This window comes from Colius striatus, unplaced genomic scaffold, assembly GCF_028858725.1.
Source record: "Colius striatus isolate bColStr4 unplaced genomic scaffold, bColStr4.1.hap1 scaffold_34, whole genome shotgun sequence".
Taxonomy (NCBI): Eukaryota; Metazoa; Chordata; class Aves; order Coliiformes; family Coliidae; genus Colius; species Colius striatus.
In genome coordinates, this window is record NW_026908518.1 from 1,397,829 (window position 1) to 1,407,818 (window position 9,990).

The following is a 9,990-nucleotide window of genomic DNA, read 5'->3' on the forward strand; positions in this document are numbered from 1 at the left end:
GAAATGGCCCCAAAAGCCCCCACGAGCCCAAAACCTCCCCAAATGATCCCAAAACTCCCCTAAATGGCCCCATACCCCCCCCAAATAACCCAAAACTCCCCCAAATGAGCCCAAGACCCCCCTAAATGAGTCTGAAACCTCCTCAAATAACCCAAAACCCCCCAAAATGGCCCCAAAAGCCCCCCACATGAGCCCAAAACCTCCCCAAATGACCCCAACTCCCTCCAAATGAGCCCCAAAACCCCCCCAAATGATCCCAAAACCCCTCAAAATGGCCCCAGCTCCCTCCAAATGACTCAAAACTCCCCCAAGTGAGCCCAAGACCCCCCAAATGAGCCCAAAATCCCCCCAAATGAGGCCCAAACCCCCCTAAATGAACCTGAAACCTTATCAAATGACCCAAAACCCCCCAAAATGGTCCCAAAAGCCCCCCACATGAGCCCAAAACCTCCCCACATGACCCCAACTCCCATCAAATGAGACCCAAAACTCCCCAAATGATCCCCAAACCCCTCAAAATGGCCCCAACCCCCTCCAAATGACCCAAAACATCCCCAAATGAGCCCAAGACCCCCCCCAAATGAGGCCCAAACCTCCCTAAATGAGCTTGAAACCTCCTCAAATGGCCCAAAACCCCCCAAAATGGTCCCAAAAGCCACCCACATGAGCCCAAAACCTCCCCAAATGACCCCAACTACCACCAAATGAGACCCAAAACTCCCCAAATGATCCCAAAACCCCTCAAAATGGCCCCAACTCCCTCCAAAAGACTCAAAATTCCCCCAAATGAGCCTAAGACCCCTCCAAATGAGCCCAAGACCCCCCCAAATGAGGCCCAAACCCCCCTAAATGAACCTTAAACGTCCTATGATGACCCAAAACACCCCAAAATTGTCCCAAAACCCGCCCACATGAGCACAAAACCTCCCCAAATGACCCCAGCTCCCTCCAAATGAGCCCCAAAAGCCCCCAAATGATCCCAAAACCCCTCAAAATGGCCCCAACTCCCTCCAAATGACCCAAAACTCCCCCAAATGAGCCCAAGACCCCCCCAAATGAGCCCCATACCCCCCAAATGAGCCCAAATGAGGCCCAAACCCCCCTAAATGAACCTGAAACCTCCTCAAATGACCCAAAACACCCCAAAACGGTCCCAAAAGCCCCCCACGAGTCCAAAACCTCCCCAAATGACCCCAACTCCCTCCAAATGAGCCCCAAAATCCCCCAAATGATCCCAAAACCCCTCAAAATGGCCCCAACCCCCTCCAAATGACGGAAAACTACTGCAAATGAGCCCAAAATGCCCCAAATGACCCCAGAGCCCCCACATGGACCCAAACTCCCCCAAATCAACCTAAATGAGCCCAAAACCCCCCATAATAACCCCAAACCGCCTCAAACGACTCCAAATCCCCACAAACGACCCACACGCCCCCCTAACCTCCCCCAAATAATCCCCAACCCCCCAAACGACCCCAAATCCCCCCAGGCCCCCCAAGTGACCCCATATCCCCCCAAACCACCCCAAGCCCTCCCAAATGACCCCAAAACCCCTCCAAATGATCCCAAAGCCCCCTAAATAACCTCAATCCCCCCCAAAGGACTCCAACCCCCCAAGTGACCCCATATCCCCTCAATCGACCCTAAAACCCCCCAAACCCCCACAGACCCCCTCAAACGCCCCCAGACCACCCCAAACAACCCCAGATCACCCCCCAAACGCCCCCAAGACCGTCCCAACTCACCTCCCCCCTCTCTCCATGAGTTTCTGCTTCCCTGTGGCACCTCAGACCCCGCCCCGGATGATGGGGGGCTGTCCCTGATACCCCCCAAAGACGTAGGGAGGGTGGAGGAGGGGAAAAGAGCGTGGGGGATGGTCAAGCCGAAGCCCACCCACTTTTTGGGGGGGTAGGTGGGGTTTAGGGGGGCTCCATCCCCCTGATGGTGCAATAACTCCCCCTCCCGCCCCCAAAATGTCCCTCGGGGTAAGCTGGGAGGGGAATTGGGGCAGGGAGGGTCTCCCCATGATCTCAGACCCCCCTCAAATGACCTCAAAATCCCCCAAAATGAGCCCAAAACCCACCCAAATGGACGCCGCCATGTTGTACGGACGCCGTTACGGTGAAGGGGGCGGGTGCTGTGAGGGCGCCGCCATGTTGGGTGAGGACAGAGGCGGCCGCCATTTTGTGCCGAGCGCGCGTTTTCCCGCTTCCGCCCGGCTGAGGGGAGGGAGGAGGCGGAGAAAAAGCGGCTTTTGACGCCAAAAGCGAGGGCGAGGTACAGCGGGGAGGGGCACGGGGAGGAGGAGGGACGCGAGAGGGAGACGGAGAAACGTGTTGGGAGCTGCGGCGCTGGTAGGATCGCGGAGAGAATGCTTTAAATTGCTCCATTTTACCCCAAAAAGCGGCGGGTTGTTGACCTTAGAGGGACCGTTTTGCCCTCAGAGATTAAATTTCCCCTCACACCTTCGTTTTATACCTCAAATGATTCCCATTTTCGCCCTCAAAGCGGCGGTTTTGCCCTAAACCCGTGGTTTTTGCCTCAGAAAGGCGCTTTTCCCGCCTCAAAGGGATTTTTCCGCTCTCAGATTAACTTAATTTGCCTCAAAGCAGCTATTTTCCAAAAAAAAAGCTGTTTTTCCCCATAGAACAGCGATTTTCCTGCCTTAAAGGGATTTTTTTCCCCCCTCAGATGAACTCAGTTTTCCTCAAAGCAGCGATTTTCACCCAAAAAAGCAGTTTTTCCCCTCAAAGAGGCACTTTTCCCACCTCAAAAGGATTCCTCCCCCCTCAGATGAACTTAATTTGTCTCAAGACTGTGATTTTTACCCTAAAAGATAGGTTTTTTTCCCCTCAAAATGTGACTTTTCCCCCACATAAAGTGGCTTTTTCCCTCACACAAAGCTTGGGATCAACTTCATTTGCCTCAAAACAGGGATTTTCACCACAAAAAGCAGTTTTTCCCCTCAGGCAATTTTTCCTCCTTAAAGGGACTTTTCTCCCCTCATATTAACTCAGTTTGCCTCAAAGCAGTGATTTCCCCGGTAAAAAACTGATTTTAACCTTAAAAGGCACTTTTCCCCCTCAGATGAGCTAATTTTGCCTCAAAGCGGTAATTCCCCCCCACCAAAAAGCAGTTTTTACCCTCAAAAAGGCAATTTTCCCGTCTCAAAAGGATTTCTCTCCCCTCAGATGAACTTAATTTGCCTCAAAGCAGTGATTTTTACCCTAAACCAGAGTTTTTTTCCCCTCAAAAATGTGACTTTCCCCCACACAAACTGGATTTTTTTTTCTCACACAAAGCCTGGGATCAACTTCATTTGCCTCAAATCAGCTATTTTCACCCCAAAAAGCAGATTTTTTCGTCAGAAAGGTGCTTTTCCCGCTTCAAAGGGATTTTTCCCTCCTCAGGTGAGTCTAATCTGCCTCAAAGCAGCAATTGTCACCCCAAAAATCATTTTTCCCCCCTCAGAAAGGAACTTTTCCTCCTCAGATGAGCCTAATTTGCCTCAAAGCAGCGATTTTCACCCCAGAAAAGCAGTTTATCCCTTCAGAATTGTGCTTTTCCCGTCTCAAAGGGACTTTTCACCCTTGAGATGAACTTAATTTGCCTCAAAGCAATGTTTTTTACCCTTAAACAGAGCTTTTTCCCCTCAAAATGTGACTTTCCCTTACATAAAGTGTCTTTTTCCTTCCTATAAAGCCTGGGATCAACTTCATTTGCCACAAAGCAGCAATTTTCACCCCAAAAAAGCAATTTTTCCCCTCAAAAAGGTGCTTTTCCTGCCTCAAAGGGATTTCTCCCCCCGTCAGATGAACTTAATTTACCTCAAAGCAGTGATTTTTCCCCCAAAAAGCACTTCTCCCCCTCAAAACATGACTGCCCCCCTCACAAAGTGGCTTTTTCCCCTCACACAAAGCCTCGGATCAACTCAGTTTTCCTCAAAGCAGCGATTTTCACCCAAAAAGCGGTTTTCCCTCTCAGAAAGGCGCTTTTCCTGCCTCAGAGGGATTTTTCCCCTCTCAGATCAACTTAGTTTACCTCAAAGAAGTGATTCTTACCCCAAAACAGTTTTTTCCCCTCAAAAAATGTGAGGCAGCCGGAGCCTGGCAACCAGCTGGGCCTGTGGGGTTTGGCCTCACAGGGGGCTGCGGCCTGAGGGAGCCTCTGGGTCAGGCACAAGCAGCTCTGTCCATGTCCTGTCTGTCCTCTGCCTGGGAGCTGTGTGTCGTCTCAGTGCCCCACAGAGAGCACAGACACACTGAGGCACAGACAGTGCTGCTGGGTGGGGGAAATGAGCCGTCAGTGCCCTTGGCTGGCCGTGGGGGGCTGAGAGCTTGAGCAAGGGCGAGACACGGAGTGGTGTGAGGGGGATCCCTCTGCTCTCAGCAGGGGCTGGGGCTGTGCAGGCTCACAGGGGACGGGCAGAAAGGGGCAGGAACAGGGCGCTGGGCAGCAGGCAGGGGCACAGCCCGGCTGCCCTGGCTCTGCTCTCACCCACAGCCCATCCTCTGGCCTCGCAGCCCTCGCTCTGTGCTCCCTCAGGGCAGCAGAAATGCTGAGGGCTTCTGACATCCAAGAACACTCCCTGTTGTGATGGGAAGGAGCTGGACAAAGCCCAGAACCCCAGGAGTGCCCCATGCCCAGAGGCAGCAGATGTCCAACAGCAGCTCCATCACCCGCTTCCTCCTCCTGCCCTTTGCAGACAGGCGGCAGCTGCAGCTCTGCACTTTGGGCTCTTGCTGAGCATCTCCCTGGGCATCTCCTTGGGCATCACCCTGGCTGCCCTCCTGGCCAAGGGCCTCATCATCAGCACTGTGGCCCGTGACCACCACCTCCACAGCTCCATCTGCTTTACCAACAGCAAGGCCAGTTAGGCTGGTGCATTCAGTAGCCTTAATTCCCGCTGAACAGCATTCTCAACAGTGTGTTTTAAAGAGGCCATCGATACATCATAGTGGGGGGCAGACTTCTCCTCTGCTGTATCTGCAACTGACGCAACGGCAGCCACAACTTCACACGGGACACTTTGGGGTGGAAAAGCTTCTCTAACGTTCCCTTGGCTTCCAGGGGTGTTTTTGGACAATATCTGCCTTTATTCTGGAGGATATTTACAGGGTTGCTAGATACAGAAGAACATCATCTGCAGTTGGGCTTAGCAGGACTTTTTGCTCGTGTCTGCCTCTGTAGAGACTTGCCGAGCCATCCGGGACACGGCTGGTAGTCCAGCCACTGAGCAAATCCTCTTTCCACCAGCGCTCTGTTTACTGAGACCACCTACAGGGAGGTGAGAAAAAAGCACATCAGAACACCACCAGGAAACGTCAGCAAGTTCCTCATGAACAAGAGAAAGCCCCTAATCCTGGACGCTGACAGAGCTGCGGCAGTGGGTATGTCACACACGTACCTCATCTCCCGTCAAGCTCCACAGCTGAATCAGGGGCAGCCCCGTGGTAGGGTCATAACTGGTGATGTGAAACACAGGGAAACATCAGCATGAGGCCGTTCTGGTCTGAGTCATGGAGAATGTAAGGCTGAACATTCCCTACAGTTCAGCTACTCCATCTTGGGGCGGGCTGGAGCGAATGTCGCTACTGCCAGCAGGCAGCTGGGACACCGCGCAGGCCACTTTGCTCTAGTCGCCGCAGCCCGTGCCCTGGCTGGGATTAGTGATGCCCTTGAGCGTTGCATCAAACCAAAGGAAGCTGACAGACTGTCCCAGGTGAGCCCTGGGTCTGCTGGACAAGCGGACACCGTGGGCTCTCTCAGCCCAGGCAGGGGCCCTTCCTCCCTGCCCACATCAGGAACAGGAGGGAGCGCTCATCCCTTCCCAGCCACAGTCCTGAGCAGTGCTGGGGCTCCAGCAGGAAGATCTCAGCACCCAGATGTCTCCATGGGATCCAGGCAATCAGCCCTGGCTCTGGGCTCGGGGCTGTCCCAGGGCTCAGGGCCTGAGGGCTCCTGTGGCCACATCAGGCGGGTGGGACCCTCAGCGTGGGGCTGCTGGGCCTCAGGCGCAGGCTGTGTGCAGGGGCAGGAGGGGCTGGGTGCTGCCCGTGGCGCTTTGGGCCCTGAGCGCAGGGACAGCTCCCGGCTGCGCTCGCAGCTGCCGCCGCTGCCCCGTCCCTCTCCCGCCCCAGCGCCCGCCCGCACCGATGGAGCCCGAGGCCACGCACGGGCTGCAGCATGAGGGACACTGTGTGTGGCTGTGGGCACAGTCCCTGCTGTGACCAGCACTCCTGAGTGTGCTGAGCTTGGAGAGAAGCTCCACACTCAGCCCAGAGCTGGGGGAGGCCATTGGAAGTGTGCAGGGGGTGTAGGTTGGTGCTTTAACTGGGGCACCAAGCCCATTTCTAACGCCAGCAGAGCCAGCTGCAGCTGCCCCAGGGTGTGAAATCCTGGTCCAACATCCATCCCGAGTTCTGCTTTGCTGGTGATGGGGTGTGGCAAGAAACAACATTTTTGCCCCAGTGCAAAGACTGGTGGTGATCTGCCAAGCAGCCACTGTGATGGGGGCCCAGTCAGCTGGTGTCTGGGAATTCAGGTTCTGGTTAGTCCCACTGGCGAGTCGTGGATGGTGGCACGTAGTGAGAAATCACGCTGAAGTGCAGTTTCTCACCAAAGAAAAAAGGGGTAACTCTTCTCTTGCTCCTTTTCCAATCTACTGAGTTATGTTGTGCTGCTGGCAGCAGTGAAGCTGACACTAATAAAACACACCAGAAAGACACTGGAATCCTTGCTAATCCTTGTCTCCAGTTGTTGAAAACCAGAAGAAAATGTCATGGTGTAAACTGAACAGCTCACACACACAGGAACTGGACTGACCCCAAAACCACAACCTGGGCCCTGCAGCACCGATGAGCCAAGTGAGTTCAGGTGGAAGCACATTTCTGAGCCGTGCTCCTTTCTCCAAGACTACATGTCCCAGTCAGAGACAAACTCAAACAGGCTGTGCAAGCATCCCAAGAACTCCATCCTATGAATACATCAGGCACTTCTGACTTGGCTGAATCTTACCTCCTTGTTTTAATTGTGGTAACTCCCCTCTCCTTTCCTGAGCCATAAAGAAGAGCCAGAATGGCTGCTACAGTGAGTAAAAGTTATTAATTAGCTGTAGAAGTTGGCTTCTTCATTGTGTCACCAAACAGACTGGTGGGTACAAGTAAAGCAAAGTCCAGGTTGCTCTCAAAATCGTGGAAAGAAAGCTGAGTGACGCTGACTCAATGGCACCTTGTAGCAAATGCTTTCCATTCATGGCTGTTCATGAGAGCAGAAAAAAACCCACCTGAGATTTCCTGCAGAAGCTCAATGGAACACAAACAAAACACTCCCAACAGAGCTGACTGAAATTCCCCAAGGTTAGGAGGAGAAGCAGCACTGCAAATGTCATGTCGAAAAGACACGAACAGTGATCATGAGGAAAAGATGCAACAAGGAACAACAGGAAAGTTGTAAAGATCACTGATGAAAATAAACTCCTGATGCCTCTTATGGTCGTGTTTACCATGTGTGTCCCATCTCCCTTCCCCAAATGCACAGCTGGATTCCACACACCACACAGGAGAGTCACTGGGCTGCTGGGATCAGTCACAGATGTGACTGAGGGAAATGAAGGCTTCCGAAGGAAGGGATTTGAGCAAGGGAACCCAACACAGACAAAACCATCCCCTGTGTTGCTTTCACTAGCAAATAGAAATCATCTTCTCTTTCTTTAGCGTGGTGGGAACAGCAGCTCAGCAGCTGCACCTCAGGGCACCACAGCCAGGGTCCCTACCTGGGTGTGTGAACTTGCCCGTCTGCAGCTCAGCAGCGGGTTTGTAGGCACAAATGTGACATGGACCAGCCAGCTTGAATAAAGATGGTAGGGACAAGTTAATGCAGCTGGCAAGCTACTTCCAATTATCAGAAACAGCTGCTGCAAGGTAATCAATGGGGCCCTGGGTGATCACAGGGGTGCAAGAAGCATCTGAGGAAGTAGCTGGCAAAGGAAGAGTTTGAGTCAACACTGTTGGTGGCATTACATTGCCTGTGTGTCTCTGCATGTGCATTACCTGGCTTCTCTACATCTTTGGATGAATATTGCTTGCACCGTTACAACAGGCCTGGAGCATCTTTCTGAGCAAGTAGAGGCTCAACTCAACCACCTCCCCACCTGCATCTGCCAGCAGCTCTCTGCATGATCCACGTCCTTCTGGGCTGTGTGCAACAGCTGAAGCCTCAAAAGCTGCACTGCCCAAACCGCTCCAGCAGTTCAACCCCACGCTGCAGCCTCGGGACCCAGAAGCCAAAGACCTGCCCCGAAGGGCTTGGGGAGGCCACTGGGGAGGCAGGAGGGCTGGCAGCAGCTGCCAGAGCTCCCAAAGCACAGCCAAGCCCCAGCTGTGTGTCCCCCAGCTCCCCTCACCCAGCCCCAGGCCCCCAGCACGGCTCCAGCGGCTGCCCCCTGCTCACCATCGCAGGTTTGTGGCAGAGAGCGCTGAGGGCTCTGAGCACCAGGCACCGCATCACGCTGCTCTCGCTCCCCAGGGACCAGGCAGGGGAGTGACAGCCCTGCAGCCAATCAGAGGCGGAACAGAGACACACAAGGGCAGCATCTGCCCAGCTCCTGCTTGTGCCCTCCAAGGGGAGGCCTTGGAACCTGAAAACAAGGGCGTTTACCCAACAAGGTGTTTTAGAAAGCTAAAACAAGGCTTTGGATGCTAAAAACTGAGGTTGAGACCCGAGAATGAGGGATTGAAAGCTGAAAATGAACAGGGTAAAGCTAAAAAGAAGAACTTGGGCCACAAAGTGAGACTTTGGAATCAAAAACTGGAGGACTGTGCTCCAAGCAATAAGGTTACAAATGGCAAAAAGGAGGCTTTGGAAGCTAAAAATGAGCATCTGGGCCACAAAACGAGCCTTTTGAGGTTAAAATTGAGTGTTTGGAAGCAAAGACATGAGGGTTTGAGCACAAAAATGAGACTGAAAAGAAAGGTGATGGTTTGGACCTAGAAGAGGATGATTTGAAATCTAAACCCAAGGTCTGGAATGTGACAATCAGGCTTTGGGAATTACAGTTTGGGTCACCAAGTGAGGTTTGAAAGATTTACATGGGGGCTTAGTTCTGAAAATAAGGCATTGGAAGCTAAAAAGGAGGGTTTGGGCCCCCAGAGGAAGGTTTGGAAGCAAAAACTCTCACTTCAGATGGTGAAAATGAGGATTTGTTCCCAAAAGTACCACTTTGGAAGCTAAAAATGAGGGTTTGGATGCAAACCAGGAGATCTTGGGCCCCAGAGCGAGGACTGAGGCAGCCAAGTTCTAACTTCCCAGCCCTTTAGGTGTGGGAGCTGCCCTCAGTCGTGTGCAGTTCGTTTGCTCAGCCCAGATGAACAAATGCAGGGTGCAGGCCAGAGAGATGGGGTGGGCACTGAGGCACACAAGGAAGAACCCAGCCACAGCTTTCCTACCTCTGTCAGACAACCATGGAATTGTTATGGTTGGAAAAGGCCTCTCAGATGATGGAGTCCAAGCCCTCACCTCACACTGCCAGGCCCATCACTGAACCACATCCCTCAGCGCTTCATCTGCACGACTTGTGAATATCTCCAGGGATGGGGACTGCACCAGCTCCCTGGGCAGCCTGTCCCAGTGCTTCACAACCCTCTCAGTGACAAAATTCTTCCTCATGTCCAACCTGAACCTGCCCTGGTGCAGCTCAAACCCGTTTCCTCGTGATCTGTTATTGGGTACTGGAGAGAAGCACTCGACCCCCACCTCACTACAACCCCCTTCAGGCAGCTGTAGAGAGTGATCCTGTCTCCTCTCAGCCTCCTCTGGGCTCAACATCCCCAGCTCCCTGAGCCTCTCCTCATCAGACCTGTTCTCATGACCCTTCCCCAGCTTCGCTGTAACTCTGACACCCAGCTGAAGCCACGGTGCAGTTGCTGGCAGCAACAGGTTCCCCAGGTGCTGGTGGGCTGCTGGGGATGGACACAGCGTCTGCCAAAGCTC